We start from the raw sequence: 17,246 nt of genomic DNA on the forward strand, positions 1-17,246 counted from the left end.
GGACTGTAATCGTTTATTTTATTCCTTCAGAACTATACAAAATAAAATGCAGGATCTATTTCCACTGCTAACCTACAATAGCCATTGAAAAGTAACATCATACAAATTTTCAATGAATCAGGGACACAGACTATGGATATCGGTCATTCCCAGCCGGGGGGGGGGTGGAGTAATGGGGTTAAGTTAAGTATACCTTAGTTTTACCAGACCACTGAGCTGATTAATAGCTCTCCTAGGGCTGACCCGAAGGATTAGACTTATTTTACGTGGCTAAGAACCAATTGGTTACTTAGCAATGGGACCTACAGCTTATTGTGGAATCCGAACCACATTATAGCGAGAAATGAATTTCTATCACCAGAAATAAATTCCTCTAACTCTTTATCAGCCGGCGGTGGAATTGAACCCGCCCATCAATGACAGTCCAGCTCAACCGACTCAGCCAATGAAGGGCTAGGAGTAATGGGGTAGGGGGGTGCGATACAGACCTTTCGTGTCTCACTTGCTCATGAGCCATGTTATGACGCATACTTTACCTGTACCAAAGGCAACCGCTGACAAACGCATAATTTTGCAGTCTGGCAAGATTGACTGAAAAACACACTCATGTAATTTTAAAATAATGACGTTCAGACAGCCAAATACAGGACAAATGGCATTCTGTATTGGTTCAATACAGAATGCATCATCTCACTCTGCAATACAGAACGAATCTATATTTTACAGACTAGGTGGCAACCCTAATGACAACTCTTGGGTCATGCTTCTGTTTCAGACCTGGCATTAGGCCTATAGGTTAGCCCAAAAATATTAGTAGTATACAACCTACACTAATATAATTACGCCTATGTCTATCCCAGTTAAATAGGCTTAGAATGAGCCTAATTAAACCTATTCTATAATTTGGCTGTATTGCCCTGCTGAATTCCTCAAACAAATTTTTGCTGGCCACCAAGGATAATGGAGGGAAGGACTTCCGGTAACATTCCTTAACTGGCAGAAAAAAAAAACACCAAGAAGTTTCTCTTCGTATAAGTGGTTTGTTTGCCTGTTCCCAAAAAAAATTGGTTTTACACTGGTAATCAGACACTCAAATAACTGAACTCCATTACAGCTTAAAATATAATCTAAGATGATAATAATATAAATCTCGGAGGAAGCTATGGTATATAAAATATAATATTCAACAATCTGAGTGAAATTGAAGTAACGTAGCCTAGGCCTCAAAGTTCAATTATAACAAACAACTTTAATATAAATATAACTCTCATGGGGTGCATTTAAAATAAAAAAAATGGTAAAATCAAATAATTATAAATTATCTTGTTCTCAGTGAAAGCTAGACTTTTATATATATATATATATATATATATATATATATATATATATATATATATATATATATACACATATATACACACACATAAAAAGTTTGAAGAATTACGATTAAATTCACTTATCTGTACTCAGACGTAAACAACAAATATGTTATTGAATAACTAGAAGGCAAGTTACTTTTTCAAAACACTTGTTATAAGTTGTTGATTTAGTCTACATCAGTCTACATGTTGCCAGCAAAGCTAGAAGTAAATCTTGGCACCTTGCAGCAGAGGCCTACACTTGTTATAAGTTGTTGATTTAGTCTATATCAGTCTACATGTTGCCAGCAAAGCTAGAAGTAAATCTTGGCACCTTGCAGCAGAGGCCCTATGTCGTGAAAAAAGTTGGGTCCGTTTTTTCCCCACAATCCTTCACAACGTTCAGGATAAGCGAGGGTTAGCAGCAAGCAGGCAGCCGAGAGTGTGTGCGGTTCCCCTTTTTGTGAAAATACCCAAGAAAAATTCTTGGCATCAAGATTATTTGCATAACTAGTATCACGTGTACTAATGGAACGCACCTTTTAGTAAATAAAGATTGAATTTGAACAAAATATCCAATGTAAATATAGCAATACCAGTTGTCGAGAGACTATGCATAAGTGCGCTCCACAGACTCAGACAGTCACTCTGATTACTAATTCAGTACGTCGTCAACTCCCAATTAATTTATATCACAACAGCACTGCAGTTCGTCACTTTTCTGATAAACGTAAGTGTCTTAATTATTAGGTCAATCTTACACGAATTGGCAACATGAAGAGTTAATATGTTTTTAACATTAGTTTAACTGTTTTTTTTTACCAAATCTGTTGCCAGTTTGCATAAGATTCACCTTGTTCTCAGTAGGTTACTTTTAATTATAGATAACACAAAATAAATTCAATGTAACGTATTAAACATAACTACAGGTTACCTAGCTTCAAAGATATTCCATACTTTTAGAATCCTTATTTACTACGGTATTGTATGCAAAATTTCACTAACGATTATTTAAGCATAATATGTGTTGAAATAGTACTGTATCAAAAACTTACACTTAATCGTACTACTACTACTACTACGCATGTACAACTTTCTTATACACAGAAAATTCCCAACGATTTCATATTTGTGCTTGTGGGCATGAGCGGATGAAGTAGTGAAGAGGCTGATCCGCCGACTTCCCCAAAGAAAAACGTGTGGAAATGTAAGAACTAAACTACTTCAAAAGGGTAGGAATCTCAGTTTAAATGGCTTCAACCAGACAAGAACACAAATTTAAAAGCCTGGTGTAAAATCTGCAACATCGGTTTTAAGGATGACATCAGTGTAATAAAAAATCACGGAAAATCTGTTAGCCATAGAAAAATGGAAGGAACTGCTGCGATTACGAACCAATCCAGTATACAAACATTTCTTGGTGAAGGAAGCTTATCACATGAAAAATCAGTGAAACCCAGAAATAGTACTTGCTAGTGTTTTTGCAGAACATAACCTTGCATTTAATGCTGCTGATGATGTGATTGGTGCTATCAAGAGAAGTTTTCCAGGCTCAAAAATAGCTAAAGATATACAAATAAAACGGACAAAGATGACGGCTGTTGTTAACAATGTAATTAGTGAGGGTTACAAGGAAAACTTGGCCAACATACTACGGCAGCCGAAGTTTAGTGTGCTAAGTAATGAATCAACAGACATAGCAGATGTGAAAACAAGACGTGGGGTTTCATGATGAAAAGGCGCTGAAAATTACTAGCAAATTTTGGGAACTGTGTTAGGTTTTTGGACCACAGGATTTTAAGACAGCCAATGAAGGAGCCACAGGAGAAAAGCTCTTTAACCTCTTTAACACTGCAACATTCAAAGCTCAGAACATACCAATGCAGAATATTGTGGGCTTTGGTTCTGATGGCTGCAATGTCATGATAGGATGCAAGAATTCAGTGTTAAACCGACTACAAGAGGAATGTCCCAGGTATAGTAATCATTAAGTGCATCTGTCATTCTGCGTACCTGTGTGCCAGTGAGGCTTGTAAGACTTTACCTCGACGTTGTGAAGATCTTGCCAGAAACTTATATAACTTTATGAAATAAAATTCAAAGAGACAAGCGCAGCTATTGCAGTTTCAAGCTTTTCTGGATCGAAAACCTCATAAGATGCTGCATCCATCACAAACACGATGGCTTTCATTGGTAGCAGTTGTCTCGTGTTTTACAACAATGGGAAGCTTTGAAACTGCTTTGCATAGAAATGCGTGCTTCTGAGAAAATTGTGTCAGCTCAGGAGATACTGCAGTACCTCGGTGATCCAATTGTGAAGTTATTCTTCCTCTTTTTTGCAGTGGGTTCCTCCTAAGTTCACCAGTTTTAATACTTATTATTTTCAGTCTGGAAAAGTAGTTGTGATCGAGCTGCATGATAAAGTTTGTGATTTGTACCGTGAGACCCTTGTGCTTCATGGAAAGACAATATGTGATGCAGACAGAGCTAAGTGATATTGACCCCACAAGAGAGGAAAAACATTTGAATAATTCAATGATGGACTTCGGTGTTGGTGTGATGAACTACACTAACAGTGCAGATGTAGTACAAAACCTCCCAGAAATGAGGGAAGAATTCTTTAAACGTTGTAGGGCTTTTCTTTGTGTGGCATCATTTGAAATCAAGAAAATGTGGAACTTTAATGACACAATACTTAATAAAATCGGTTTGCTAAGTCCCCAGCAGCCTCTGAGCTTAACTGCACGGGATAGATTTCCATCCGTACTTAGCCTTGTGCAGTCCCTTCCACGGATTGTGTCACTGGATGACGGACAGCTACTGCAGAACCTAGATGATCAGTGGAGAAGACTGTCTCTGATTCACTTCCCAGAGGAAATTGCAAAAGAACAGCAAGTTGATGCTTTCTGTGGTAAATTGTCGACCTGGGAATCACCAAATGGGGAAAAGGAAAAGGAGTTTGTACAGCTGTCCAATTTTTCCCCTTGATGTTCTGTATGCCTCACTCCAAAGCCGATTGTGAGCGAGTATTTAGTAAAGTGAACCTTATAAAAACAAAAATTCGAAACAAACTGGTGACAAGAACTGTAAATGGTGTGCTCCTCACATCACAGTGTCTCAAGGAGAAATAAAATGGTTGTCGTGAATTTGAACCAACCGAGGACATACCCAACAGAGTGACTTATGCTATTTTGTACAAAGGAAATAGTACAGATCTCTCAGATGCAGAGCTCGAATGTGATGTACAATTTTCATTTGATGAATAGGCCTAACACTATATACATGCATGGACCTGTGTACATCTACAGTAGATGTATGGACCCATATTAATGGTGAGCAAAGATATAAATTAAATTTATACTTTTTTAATATTAATGGTGAGCAAAGATATAAATTAAATTTATACTTTTTTAATCACCCCCCCCCTTTTATTCAACTGACTACATTACAATCAGGTATACTGTGTTTTTTGTATACCAAACATGGAGATATATTCTTTTAAGGAATTTGCAATTATCATCTTATAAATAGTCACATCATTCTCTCTCTCTCTCAATGACAGAAAAAAGAGAGCAATCTATATGAGAGAGAGAGAGAGCCTGTATATGTTATTTTATGTAATGCTATACTTAATATTAACCTATTTATAAAAATAAACAAGCATCCTGTGTACCATAACTCTAATATACATGTACCATAATTTTAAGTCAGAAACCATAATCTGGCAAGCGCCGTACAAAAATTGGGTTGGCCGGCATGGCAACCCTGGTTCCACTATCTTTTATCGGGGCCACCACTGTAAGCAGCACAGGTAAGAGTCTCGTGCACCTCGCATTTTCTCAGCCAAGAGCCAGGTCATTTAGTGTGCTTGTGTAACCTCTCTGTATTTTTGTCATCCGCGACTTGACGTAGTTAAGATTTATCCGAGGTATTGCTTAATGATTCAGGTGTAACGTAAATGTATAACTGCAGCCTTTTCAGGTCGATGTTAAGTTTTTCTGGTGTTATATGAAATTTCTCTTGCCTTTGAATTATTTACTTCGTTGTAGACCTAGTGGTCCGTTCGTTCTGTACTTGTTAAATTTAAAATGTTTAGTTTTGTAATAAATTTGCGAAAAAAACTAACCGAATCTTGGCGGACCTTCTCTTCGAAGTTTGTTGGTTTTGCCCTTCAGGCCCAAGTCTAATAACATCTCGACTTAGAACTAGTGAGTCGAGGTAAAATTTCCGTCCGACACCCTACACGGATGCTACAAGGGTTTACCAGGGATTCGTTTCAATTAATATACTGTACCTCCTACTAGGGGAATGATCTTGCCCTGCCTTGATGACACCATAGTGTTTCTCTCTCTCTCTCTCTCTCTTTAAAATAAGCCGGCGTCAAGGGCATAGTAAGTTCACCGGATTTTAGGTAAAAGTTAACTGATGATTGTTCAGTTTTGTCTGAATTCTTTCACAATGGTATTTAACTCATTTGCAGTGATTTTCTTCTTGAACTTTCTTTAAGGTGACTTGGTTAACCCAATGAGTTTCTTGAAGACTCCACATTGCCGTGGGCACGTGGTGATTCTGCCTCCATGAAATGATAATGGGCACCGAATAACCTACCCCATGCGTGAGAAAGGAAATGTGAATATCGAACTCTTTTAGCTGTTACAGGTGACTGGACTATGTTACACAAACTTTCTACTCATCCCTTTCACAGACTTCAAATTACTAATTATGCTTCCGATTGTCTTGTCTAACTTGAGGTATCCGATACTGTTCTCTAATGAGTGACGGTATCTCTTGTACAACATCAGGGAATGCCTTCTCAAGAGTTAATCAGATTTGCAGGACTGCTATGGCTCTGACTCAGTCCTGAGGACTGTAATCCGCATCTGCATCAAGTACATTTACTTTGCGCAAAAAAAAAAAAAAAAAAAAAAAAAAAAAAAAAAAAACAGTACAAAGCAACGAATATTTGCATGGGCGTTTGGCAGCATATTTTCCAAGGGGGTGGCGGGGCGGCAAATCTTAATACCAGTACACACACACACACACACACACACACACATATATATATATATATATATATATATATATATATATATATATATATATATATATATATATATATATATATATGCAGTGGAACTGCGATGCCAATAATTGAAGGGAAGCAAGATGCGATAAAAAAATAGAGAAAGTTACATTGACTTTTTTCTCAATAGTTCCATATACTGTTCAACTGAAATCAAACATTTCTTGAAAGAATACCGCAGTTATACACTGCATACAAATATTATACAATATAATAAGGATACCTTTAATTTACTTAAACTGAAAGAATATACTGTAGAATGGAAGGAAAACAAACCGATGTAGTCAAATGTAATAATTGTTTTTCAAGTTATACTACACACACACACACACACACACACACACACACACACACACACACACACACATATATATATATATATATATATATATATATATATATATATATATTTTTTTTTTTTTTTTTTTTTTTCAGGATTTCAGTGGGGGCAAGTGTCCCTCCTTGCCCCTACGTGCGGGCACCCATGCATGAATATTTGGTACCAAAATACGTAACAGAATAAAGGAAGGTTAAGCAACAGAATTTCAGGCTTAAACTCCTGAATAAACTTGAAAATAGACTGACATGATATCACCTGGCGTAGAATATTCAATACAGTCAAATACCTGTTGAACTTGCGGTAAATTCTGGCATGACTTCAGCAATCTGCTCATCTACTGTCACGCTAACTTTCTGAGCAGTTCATTGGTCACGACAGGGTGGCCAAGAGGTCCCATACATTCATACTAGAATGCGCTTGAACTATTGAATAGAATTCCTCTAGTAATCAAAATCAGTAAGATCTGTTTTACTTGCCACAAATTTGCAACAACTGAAATCGTAATCCTGTATCACAAATGCAAGATACTCGATTTTGTACATACAAAATCATTCTATTGTCATTTTTAATCCACTGTAATGCTACTTGCGAATCTGACCAAATTATTGCTAGTCTTTCAACCTGTCTAATTATTAACTAGCAAACTGAGTGTCTAACTAGGTAAAATCTAAAGATTTCAAAAGCGCAAATCTTGACTTTGCAGCAATACTAAAATAACAAAATGCACCATACGCAACTGGACTGGTATGCATCATATATAATGTTTCTCTAGTTAAATTCTTCCATCCACTATGAAATTATGACGGTGACTTTTCATCTAAACCTATTTGTTCTGAATTAAGAGTTTCTTTTAACAAGTGCATACCTAAAGAATCAAAGCAGATAGAAAGTAGTGATAACAACCGACGATTGGCAACATGTTCTAATCTTTTATGTTTACTTTTCTTAATGAGCAAAGTATCATCGGAAGTATCCCAGTTAACTCCTAAGACATTGTTAGCTGAAAGGTACTCTTCTAATGACGTATATTCTTCACCAATATATGTCATCCTAGCTTTACCAAGTTCCTCACAAGTTATATCATAAATATCTGATAACAGATTCTTCATTAAAAGTGCTCTGTAAATTATAGAAATAATTCTTAAGGAGTTCACCGCTGGGACGAAAATCAATGACATAAAAAATGCAGACTTGTGGGATAGGCATGCAGTACCCGAGGGAAAACCTGTCTTGAATATCGAAAATGGACGACTGGCGAGGCCATCTGTAAGAACAGTATTTACGAGCAGTTTCACGGGTAATAGGCTTTCACATTTCTTCTGACGAAGGGAGCAGTATCCCTTAAAAGCTAAAGAATTTTGAATTTTCATAATATACTTCAAAAATCTACATAAGGCGGGTCCTTTTGTTCCTACATTTGTCTGAGTGATTGCCCTTTTTATGGTAGCGAGCGTTGTCGTCTGGTTTTCTCAGATGCCACTAATCAAGGTCTGGACCTCGCCCCTACCCTTTCCTTACAGTTTATGTGCGGTTGTTGTGGACAAATCCAATAAGCAGACAAAACCCTGAGACCGATTATCTTATTCTGCAATTTAAAATTATGTCTCTCTCCGGTCACATAGTGCAAGTAGTAGCGCTTTCGTCTTAGAAGCGAGTCGACTCGAGTTTGATCTCCGATGCAGGCGAGAAAGCCGATGGTTGGTGCGCATGTCCTTAGAAAATTTTGTATGCTTCTGTTGATCTAATCAGCATATTATTTTTCCAATAATTAACAGTGTAATGCTGTGAATCGCACCTGGGGTAAAGACAGAAAAAGAAAAGAGAAGAATAAAGAGAGAGCCTCGACGCGGTAATCCTTTGTTGACTATCCTCTTGTGATCTGCAAGACTTTCTGAGCTCTGTATTCACTTGGCGACGCCTAAGCTTCCTTTTTCATCCGTGTTTATTACCTGCATAAGAAGCATCATATCCAGCAACCGAATTATTGATCCCGTGGCACGATGAAGCCGGCTAGAATCGATTATATGGGGGGAAAGGGGAACCACTCTCTCTCTCTTTCTCTCTCTCTCTCTCTCTCTCTCTCTCTCTCTCTCTCTCTCTCTCTCTCTCTACTCAAAACATATTATCTGAATATATATATATATATATATATATATATATATATATATATATATATATATATATATATATATATATATATATATGTATATATATACATATATACATATATATATATATATATATATATATATATATATATATTCAGATATGTTTTGAACAGATATATATATATATATATATATATATATATATATATATATATATATATATATATATATATATATATATATATATATATATATATATATATATATATATGTTACATATATAAATGGAGATGACTTGCTAACTAGGACTAATAAAACATCCTTTCATCAAAGCTGTTCTAATGTATTTTGAGATGTGATAAATTTAATAACAAAGGATCCCCATATATCCTTAATCAAATTTCTTACAGGCTCCCGCATTTATACCGTCTTTTGATATGAGACCACCGTCAAGTACGCAAGAGAGAGAGGGAGATAGAGAGAGAGGTATGAGCTAGCGCCGTAGGGGAAAGAGAGATACGGATACGTAATCGGGTGACGTAACGGTGAGAGGGGAAACGCTTGTACGAGATGTGCACCGATGACGTAAGAAGCGAGGGTCTACAGTGTATAGAGGGACGTGATGGGGCAGAGCTTAAAAGTTTGCACTGCTTCGGGATGAGATCCTGTAAATGTCTACAAGGACATTGTCGTCTGGGTTAAAAAGAGGGGTACTTTGTACTTAAGATGTCGTTGCCCTATAGACCTTGGTTGCCGGCACCGAGGCTTGGCATCGGGGTCAGGTGGGGAGGGGAGGGGAGAGCGCACGCGGAACGACACTGGACGGGGCAGCTACAAACTACACTACACAGTAGTGAGTAGACAGCCTCAGAGCGGAACTTTCCACGATCGAGTGAGGTTGTGAGCATTATGCCGGTATGGTAGCTTGAACACAGAAACTGATTGCCGCCTTTTTTGTGCGCTGGGAAGTGGAATTCATGAACCTTTTGGCTACTCCTCGACCTGACTGACAATCAAGTGTGGTTGACGATGTTTTAAACAATCATTGAAATGCTGAAATTTAAAAAAAGGAGAAAAATCTGGCGTCTTTGACATACGAGTAAATCTAAATTTTTTGGTCTTTTATGTGCGACTACCGACAGCCTTTGTCTTTTTGTTTAAGACGAAACCTGTGATATTTTTTTTAAGATCGCACTGCTCAAGACCAAGATATTCCCCTCAAAGGTAGATTCTTACAGTTTTTTCTACATTCATATCATTATGTAAACATGATGTCCTCACCTTCTCACAACGGACAATGGCAATGCGCCTTTGAAACATGTTGCTCACAGTTTTTCCTTATTTTCAGTCAGTGTTATACTGGTGTTAAATTTCTTATCTGTAATTTTTATATACTAAGCATGCATCATCAGATTATATATGCATATGTTTAGATGCATATGAACTCGCGAACAAGTCATAGTATAAATAATATATAAATATATATATTATTTATAATATATATACATATACATTATTTATATATATATATATATATATATATATATATATATATATATATATATATATATATATATATATATATATATATATATATATCCTAAGATGACGCTTATTTTTTCAATGTTAAAAATCTATATTGAATTAAAGCTGTGAGTCGAGGAGTAGCCAAGTACAAGTAATGATGTCTAGGCAGAGAGAGAGCGAGAGAAAAGGACGACTTGTTTGGAAGTACGGCGAAGGAAGGGTTATGGTTGTTATGGAATAAATAAAATTACAATATCGGAGCAAACGAGTAAACTGCATATGCATCTCAAAAAATAATTTCTATTAACAGCAGTAGATGTTCCCAGGCGCTATATAAGGAGAATAATTCGGCATGAGCTGAGAATATGTTTACGAAAGTACAATATAGAAAACAGAGGTCTTTTAAATGAATATTCATTGATCGATAATGAGATTTCAGCTTAATCATGTGCCTTTGACAACAAGGATGGATAAAGGAGGTCATGCAAAGTCAGGTAGGACAAAAGAAAATCGGGATTTGACCCTCTCTTTGTCTCTAAGGGAATCTACATTCGTCTCTTGTTACGATTCCTTCGTCTACGCGAATTCCCTTCTTACTTCCATCATTCATTCAAACACTTCTAAGTGCAGGGTCTGGTGGATTAAGCAACTAGATGTCCATATCTGCCGCAGGTTTAATGCAAAAATAAACAAAAAAGCAGGGAAAATGTTTAATCCAAAGAAAGAGGCATACCAACCTCTTCATAATTAGGACCTTATAAGAATAAAATTAAACACCAACGGCGGTTGAATTCCGGAGTTTAAAAGTGGAGGAAAAGCAACGGTTGCCAGATGAGGCAATCAAGGGTTGCTTGTTCGTTGCTATAATATCACTTGGATAAGCGGAGGCATGGCAAGCGCATCTACAGCCCCTAGTAGAACAGTGACAGAAAGAACGTACTGTAGAGCCTAGAGAAAATGGACAGTGAAAACACCTTACGGTGGAAAGGAAGGAGTAACAGAGGGGCCATTGCTGAAAATTATTACTTGGATTCCATCCCGTCAAGAGGGTAGTCAATGGAAGACGCATACTTGAGAGCGAAAGTCTAAACAGGGGGGGCATAACGTCCGTATAAAGTTCTAGCAACTGATATATGGAAGACGACTGGCAGTATGGAAACAAAAGCAACTGTTTCGAAGCAGATTTATCATTTTGTCTATGTAATACTTTCTAGATAATTATGTCTAAAGTAACGTGGGTACCCTAATTGTGGATGGAAAGATGAAAATAGAAGGATGAAATATATTTTATCTAAACAGAATATGGTAGGAGTGTGACCAAAGAAAGAAATAGGAAACGCGTCTTTGGTGGTCAAACTTGATTAGCCTATTCGGATATGGTTTCAAGAGCGGAGCTGACAGGCAGCGAGAGAGAAACTTGAGGTTACTTTGAGGTAAAGGGCAATGAAGGATGGATGGTTCAATCATTCGTATAATCTTGCATTGTCGGAAAAGTACATGAAAAGCAAATATATAGACAACACTCCAACAAATCACACAAGCACCTACATGCATGTTAAAAGCTCGAGTAAACTGTTGATAAAGAGAAAGAAAGGCTTCGTACAGGCTAGAGGACACAGTCAGGGCGAGCACCACTCTAAATGGCGAAGGGAGGACGTGCAGCACAGTCAATAAGAACAGAGATACAGCAATTCAATAAAAAGATGGAAGGCTACAGCAAAGGAGGTTACCAAAAATCAGTACGACTGGAAAATGAGTCTAGAGTGCATCTGAAAAGTGTTGCTTCAAGGTGTTTGAGAGAGTTGGAGATGTTGGAAAATTTCAAATGCTTTAGAATTATTAAAGGATGAAGCAGTATGAGAGTGGTTTGAAGGTAGTCACTTTTCCAGAGGATCAACTGAACCAGTCTAAGCTTGGAAGAGGAAGGTTAAGTGCAAGAGGTAACAATTTGTCAAAGCGACTGCCTAGCATAGAAGAACAAGTAATTTTTTTATCGGTCAATTTACAAAATTATTTGTTACACTAAGTTACAAAGGTTTTGTAACTACGCCATGTACCAAAAACGTTACGAGATATTGAAACTTGGGCCTTTTTACGCAGAAAAAACTTACATTTCATAGAACAGTATAGATATAGATTACAATAAAAAGACATAAACACACATGCATATATATATAATAAATACAATATATATATATATATATATATATATATATATATATATATATATATATAATGTTAAACTGTCACAAAATACACCCCTTTATATAGAATTTGCTTTACCTTGGGAATAAATACACCCAAAGGGTAAATTATACATGACATGTATATCTGTCCAGGACAGGATTCAGTCCTATGCCTTTTGGGTTTGATACAATGTCAATTGACTTAACAACTGGGCGTTATGTTGACATACATGAATGGAGTGTCTTAGTAAAAGTAAAATTCTACTACAGATAAGGAGGTTATCGAGAACAAAGAGAAAGGTCGAGGAGCAATTAGAAAAAAGCGCGACAATTGGAAATGGCATGACGCCAACCATGGAAAGGGGGCTCCACCCCACTGAACTGATAAAAACATTCGGATGAAGGTTAGGGCGAGACGGTTGGACCAGCTGGGACATCGCGTCGGGAGAAATAGGTGCAAAAAAATGAAAAGAATGTTCCGAACTCGCCAAACGTCTGATACCGCTGAGGGGGAAAACCCTGAATTAAAATTATGAATGGTGAGGATTATTATGAAAATGTACGACCCTAGCAATAAACGTTTCCCAACTGTGTATCTGTAATTTCAGAATTTCCCAAAAGTAAGTGCAGATATGTTAAAAATCAATAAAATTTTGATAGAAATATTTTTGTTAATTTTTACAAATATATTTCGCGATGCAATGGTGCACGATAACTTTTTCTTGCTGAACTGTAACGCATAATGACATAATTGATAAAATGCGTACTAGTCAGTTTCAACTATGCTACCAAGGCAAGGGATATTTTTAACTCCTTCACAAGGTCTAGGACACATCTAGAACATGTGTGTCGTATTTATATCCTCCATACATGCGTAGGCTATCTGTCAAATGTCGTAGTCTAACTGACATGAGTATAGGGGGGGAGGGATTGTGAAATATGAGCCTCCTCCTTCTCAAGTCTGCTACTATGCTGACGCATAAATACCGGAGATGCCAGACCGACCTACTACGCTCTCTCTCTCTATCTCTCTCTCTCTCTCTCTCCAGGTTACATCATGCCCGTCGTAATGTAGGAAAAATGTGTTTCGACTTCACTTGCACTCAGACACTCACGCATTATATATATATATATATATATATATATATATATATATATATATATATATATATATATATATATATATATATATATATATATATATATATATATATAAGTACCCATAAACTACAAACATCAACTATTTTTATACATAACCCTCATTAAACCAACGACATTCATCCCACCTCCAAACTGTTGATAATAATCTACGCTACCGCTGGCAACAGTTACCTGGGGGCAATTCTTCAGTATTTGTTGATACTAGGTTAGGCTAGCATTGGCAATACCTTTAATTAGCCTAGTATACTATGGTCTACTGCAATTATCAGTTTCCTCACACCTAATTACCTAGTTGAAACCCTTGTTTAATTCACGTTATTTCCTCTCGAGATGATAATTTAATATACAAGGGATTAGTGTGAATTCTTAAATATTACCTTGAGTAAGCCTAGGCTCATTCGCCAGCAGAGCGTCCTCCCACTGTTTACCCATCATCGTTACCTTTTATAATTCGGTAGACTGAATAAGGTAATACAACCAAAGTTCAGAATGGCTAATACAGTTGCAGGTGAATATACAGACTCAATTTAAAGCAGTGAATTTTGCTTAGGAAGGTGCAGCGAATACTCATAACTGACCCTACGTGTTCTGGATGCGATGGGGCGTTACATATCCTAAAGGTTTCCCCTATTTAGCCCTACATCCTGTTTGGATGGCTAATACCCGGTCTCTGCAGTTACAAATTTACAATCCTTGGCTGTAACGTCTACTGACAGTGCTCGTGTCCGATGCCTCATCAAGAGTTCATTTATAAAATAACAGCAGACATTTTCCTGTGGCAATCAATGATGGCTTTGGCTAACTTCAAGGAAAACAACAGAACGGTAAGGTTTATAGTCTAGCCTCACTTACCTTTTAACATAAATACAGTGCATACCCTGACTGGCGGGGATCGTTTGGGGTTGGTTGGTTTCAATTAAGCAGCCTTGTTCCAGTAAAGGTCCTTGCCCTCATGTAGCCCTTAAATGTGGTGACTCATGGTGAGATGTTAAATGGGAGGAAGAGGGTTTTATGAATGAGCTTCTGCACTGTTCTTGATATACGTCACTGGTAACGCCGCCATGCCATCCATGCTAGATGGTAGGGTTTTGGGCTGTCTCATCAGCTGTCACTGCTTGGTTCGAACTTAGCCTTAACTAAAGTAGAAACAGGTTTGACTTATCGTGTATGATACTTTCATGAAGCCCATAGGATATTGTGCAGCAGCACAATGACCCCTGTTTTGCGTTTGGCGTTTGTTTATTTGCAAGCTCGCCTGGTTAAGCATGGATTTTATAGACGAACGGGGATTGCCGAATACAGCATTGCAGTATCAACTTTTAACTGAGAGAAGAGTAAAAATTTTGCTCTGACATCATAAAATATATAATACAGGACAACGTTACTATATAACTACCTACTCCTTTAAACTTTCCTAAATATGTTAATTTTCCTCCCGTTATTGGAACCTACTTTGGCACCAGATTCTTTCAAGATGAATGTCAATCCTTTTATATATACTGTATTTAGGACAGTACGCCTAATGCAGGTAAATGCTATACTCATCGAAAGTATTAACACAGAATCAAATTCAAGGGAATTCCAGAACTTCTACCACGATCAGGTGTGCTGTCACTCGGCAGATAAAAAGGCACAATTTTGAATTTCCCCATAGAGACATCAACAGTGCGGAAAAGTATTCCATCAATAATACAGAGTAGGTTTTATTCTCTCGCAAAAGCATTGCCCCCGAAAAATCAGGAATACAAGAACCCTGAACTTGATTATTCTCTAAGTTCAACCTCAGAGTTTTGCATAATACCAAAATATTACCTCATTAAAATTGAATTTGGGAGGGAAGTAACCTCAATACTGTATGCCAACAAATGAAATTAGAGTATTTTCGGGTCTTTTCGCTCTCGAACTGGTAGGTTATTCCATGATCAAAAGTGTACTCAATAAGCCTTATATATTTTTTTTTTTTTTGTATGGCTGGTTAAGCTTAATGTATGCTTCTTTCAAGTACTCAAATGATATGGAGAATACTTATTAATTGATAATGTATATTGTAATATAAAAAAAAGACAGTACAGTAGTAACTTATACTCAGGGGATAGGTAGGCGGTCTTAGCCTAACCTAGATTTAGCCTGGGCTAAACAGGAAAATTCATGACAGTAAGTGAACTACGTCTCCGAGTGAAATTGTCTTAGCCCTTAGATTAATATTCAAGAATCAGATGATTTTATCTCTATTTCCTATGCTTAGAGAATCCCAAAAGGGGCGGTATTCTACAGAGGAAAATATTGAAATAAAGCCATTTACTCAAGTTAGGTAGGCTAGGATGGGATCTTGATGTTGGATTATGCAAAATCGTATCTCATGACACAGTGAGATCTTGGTGCAATGGAAATACTACCGTGCTTTTACTAATAGCAGTCTGCTACACTATTTCTAGGAGATCCCTTGTTTTCTGTTTAGATGGAGTCAGGCTGATGTCCAGGTGTTTGGTATAACTGGCTTTCTGGTTCAGGGAATTTCATGTTTTTCATCCAGTACCTTTCCAGTTCACCATACACAAAGACTGGAACTCAAATCTTCCCAAGGAAATAAATGTTTGTTTGCGCTCTCTCTCTCTCTCTCTCTCTCTCTCTCTCTCTCTCTCTCTCTCTCTCTCTCTCTCTCTCTCTCTCTCTCTCTCTCTCTCATGAGTCTGGCTGTTGCAGGAGGCTTCTCGGTGGTTCTTGTCATTGTTCTGGTTTGACCTGTAGTAAAATGATACGCTTTGGGATGATATCGTTTTGCTTTCCTTGTGGATGAATAGAGTTCGGTGAAGGTGCACCTTCTCTACAGTGTATTTACTTCTCACCAACTCTTTTGTTATTTGTTGTAGTCTTTAATTCCATTCTTTGATTCCATTCGAAAGAACCACTTTGATATTTTGAAAGTGCTGTCTTTGCCATAACAGAAGTTTGTACTTTGGAATGCTGTCCTTCCTTTCTTCTTCCCTTTGCCATTCGTTAAATTATTTCCATCTTGCTTCCTTACCAGTTGCTATGGTTAACCATTCCAACATGTGAAAGAAAATATCAACAACTTCGTAAGAACAGTATATGCCATATAAAATGACAAGTAAACCCCAATACACATCAGAATGCCTAGCAACATGCAAATACACCTATCAAGCCTCTACCTACTATAGTGGAAGCTCATGCTCTGCCTACATATGCAAAAAAAGCTCTCACTGAAAGTACTCCCAGTAGAATGTGGTTTGATTCTAGAAAAAAAAAATTGCCTGGATTTGTATCTGCCAGATGAAGGGCAAGGTGGCAAAAGCAGTACCGTCAGCTGTGCCAGTTCCAACAGTCAAATGACTACCATGCAACTCATCATGCAGTCATCCCCACCTTTACAAAAAGAAAAACAAAATAGACATTTACAGGACCACTATGCACATGGATAATTTTCCCAACGTGATCAACTTCTTCCAGTTGCTAGGGTGTTTG

General features: G+C 37.2%; 1 protein-coding gene across 3 annotated transcripts in view; it reads left to right on the forward strand.

The window, feature by feature from the left end:
• The first annotated feature begins 1,752 nt into the window (after nucleotides 1–1,752).
• The window catches only part of LOC136847835 (organic cation transporter protein-like), an 89,556-nt gene continuing 74,062 nt past the window's right edge, over nucleotides 1,753–17,246 (forward strand). Inside the window, exon 1 of one of the 3 annotated variants that reach the window (XM_067119782.1) lies at nucleotides 1,753–2,088. The gene's annotated coding sequence lies outside the window, so the exon portion shown is untranslated. Of the gene's footprint in view, nucleotides 2,089–10,005; nucleotides 10,114–14,449; nucleotides 14,588–17,246 lie in introns of those variants that run through there. The other 2 variants (XM_067119783.1, XM_067119781.1) reach the window with 2 other exon arrangements.

The sequence above is a fragment of the Macrobrachium rosenbergii genome, chromosome 17, assembly GCF_040412425.1.
Source record: "Macrobrachium rosenbergii isolate ZJJX-2024 chromosome 17, ASM4041242v1, whole genome shotgun sequence".
Taxonomy (NCBI): Eukaryota; Metazoa; Arthropoda; class Malacostraca; order Decapoda; family Palaemonidae; genus Macrobrachium; species Macrobrachium rosenbergii.